This window comes from Poecilia latipinna, unplaced genomic scaffold (genome assembly GCF_001443285.1).
Source record: "Poecilia latipinna isolate Pla-1442-1.1 unplaced genomic scaffold, P_latipinna-1.0 Scaffold701, whole genome shotgun sequence".
NCBI classification, from domain to species: Eukaryota; Metazoa; Chordata; class Actinopteri; order Cyprinodontiformes; family Poeciliidae; genus Poecilia; species Poecilia latipinna.
In genome coordinates this window covers 90,018-92,672 of record NW_015113317.1, presented here as the reverse complement: position 1 = coordinate 92,672, position 2,655 = coordinate 90,018, and the positions used below count along the sequence as shown (strand labels likewise).

Sequence of the window (2,655 nt, the reverse complement as noted above, 5' to 3'; positions counted from 1 at the left end):
TAACTTTGGAAATCCTCCTGACAATGAGAAACCGATGTTACTCGAAGCCACAACAGAGATGAAGGAAGACATATATTTAACACCACTCATAGAAAATTCTGCATACTTGGATCAAGATGAAGAAGCAAACATGCAAAGACTCTAATCAGTCTCCAGATTTATTTTTCAATAAATAAGGAGCAGATCTGGAGTGGAGGTTGGTAAGGTTTCATTTTCAAGTAACTATAGTCCATGTACATTTCCTTATTTGTTCTCCTTAGACTTTTTTATATTTTGTCAATTGTTACTTAAGATCTCAGTGGGTGGTTTCACACTTTATTGACGACCTTTTGATTTCACTTAAGATCTGTTTGAGGGCAGAGGTCTACTCTCCTTAAAATGCCTCTTAAATTTTGATGACCCACCTTGATGACCTTTTGTATCCAATGACACAACAGATGTAAAGTAATTTTCTACAATTTGCTTATTGCCTGTTGTAAGAAAAAGTGACTTCATCAATTTTTACTCACCAGTAGGATGTAGCTCAGAAGTGTTTTGGCTTAACCTGAGTCACAATCAGTCATGTTTTAATAAAATTTGACTTTAATGTTCGGCTTTAATATAAAATGTGCACAAAATATTGTAAAGTGAAAATAAAACATGTGATATATGTTATTCATCCCCATAATTTATCTAAATACTTTATTTACTTAAAACAAACCAGTATGCCACATTACAAACAGGCACAGACAAAGTATGAACTAAAGGAAGAAATGACTTAGAGATGAATTAGAAGCTGCAAAAACACAAAATCTTACCAAGTATTTTTTGTCTATTTTCCAGTGCTTGGTGCACTGGAAAATAGAATTAACTTACAAGCATTTTAAAGACAATAAAGATTGTTTAAGTCAATAATTCCTTAATCCTAATTAAAAAGTACCAGTTCCTTTGGAAGATTATTTCACCAAATAATGGGGAAAATATCTAGTTATAGGTTAAATAATTTACCAGTGGAACATGTACTATTGTTATGGATATTAGAGAATTACATAAACAAGCTCCTATATCTTGCTGAAAAGTTACTTGTATATTATTTTTTGTCTTATTTCAAGTGTTGCCCTAGAAATTAGACCAAAAATACTTGGTAAGATTTTGTTTTTGCAGTGTACCCAAAACAACTCACTTCATTTCTGCTCTGATTATTCACATATATTCTTTCCTTCTTCAATTCAACTGCAACCCAACCTATCACACGCATATCTTGTGTTTGAGTGCAATTTCATTTGATGACAAAAACAAAACAAAAAGATGCAGCACCTAACGAACTCAACAGTGTAGCTAATAATTAATATATTAAATTTGAGTCGGTGAGTATATCATGCCCTGGTAAAGAACATTCCTGCTCTATCGCTCATGTCTGTCCACTTCCTGATGTATTGTGTGTTAGTTCCTGCCCAGACTCGGCTTCGCTGCCTCTCAACAACACAGCGGACCGTTAACCATGCGGAGGTCCGATAAGAATGCGCTATACGTCACAGGTGACAACTTGTGCAAACACTACAACACAATGTTTTAAGAAGTGACTCACAGTATGTCTATTAAAATGTTGTGCCTAACCCCCGACTCCCTTTAATCGGAGCACCTCCTCCTTATAAGTCCATGCTGCAGTTAACGCTGTCCAGACCACCGAGGTGTCATCCACTCAGCCAGCCTTATATAGAAGCCATCAGAGGTTTATGATCCATGCATTAGCAGTATCAGCTGGTGGTACCCACCATGCACAGGGCTCTCGCTCATCTAGCTAATGTATAAGTCACAGAAAGGTTACGTCCCATGGTGGTCTGCTGAAGCTGGTTGGTAATAGCACCAGAAGGTAATCTCTGAGTGGGATCCAAGTGCAATATGCATCCAATGATGGATCTGGTAAAGATGTCATGCTTCAATATTTTGTCATGTGAAAGCCTTAAAGAGATTTTATAGACCAAAAGAAACTAGGGCAAAACTGTGAAGCGGAAGGAAAGCAATGCATGATTTGCACGATCAAGACTATTTTACTCTGATATACGTCAATAAAATACAATAAGCCTGCTGCAATGCACAACAAATCAGTGTCATGGGGTGTGGTTGGTGGTGGTGAGAATGAATGCAGAGAACCAGATGATGAATTTAATGAAGAGAAGCTCAAAACACAGTCCAGTACAGGCGGCATGGCAGAAACATTAGCTCACAGCTAATACCGGTAGCACCTGAAAAACTGAAGACACGAGCCAAACCAACACAGGACTTGAAACATTAGCTCACAGCTAATACCGGTAGCACCTAAAAACTGAAGACTGAAAACACGAGCTAAAACACAGGACTTGAAACATTAGCACACAGCTAATACCGGTAGCGCCTGAAAAACTGAAGACTGAAAACACGAGCTAAACCAACACAGGACTTGAAACATTAGCACACAGCTAATACTGGTAGCGCCTGAAAAACTGAAGACTGAAAACACGAGCTAAACCAACACAGGACTTGAAACATTAGCACACAGCTAATACCGGTAGAAACTGAAAAACTGAAGACTGAAAACACGAGCTAAACCAACACAGGACTTGAAACATTAGCACACAGCTAATACTGGTAGCGCCTGAAAAACTGAAAACACGAGCTAAACCAACACAGGACTTG

At 37.9% G+C, this 2,655-nt stretch overlaps 1 long non-coding RNA gene across 1 annotated transcript in view; it reads left to right on the top strand.

Annotated features, from left to right (window-relative positions):
* Positions 1-1,183: 1,183 nt before the first annotated feature.
* LOC106955068 (uncharacterized) overlaps positions 1,184-2,655 on the top strand; it is a 9,214-nt gene continuing 7,742 nt past the window's right edge. The window contains exon 1 of the long non-coding RNA XR_001426496.1: positions 1,184-1,517. This is a non-coding gene — a long non-coding RNA (uncharacterized LOC106955068). The remainder of the gene's footprint in view (positions 1,518-2,655) is intronic.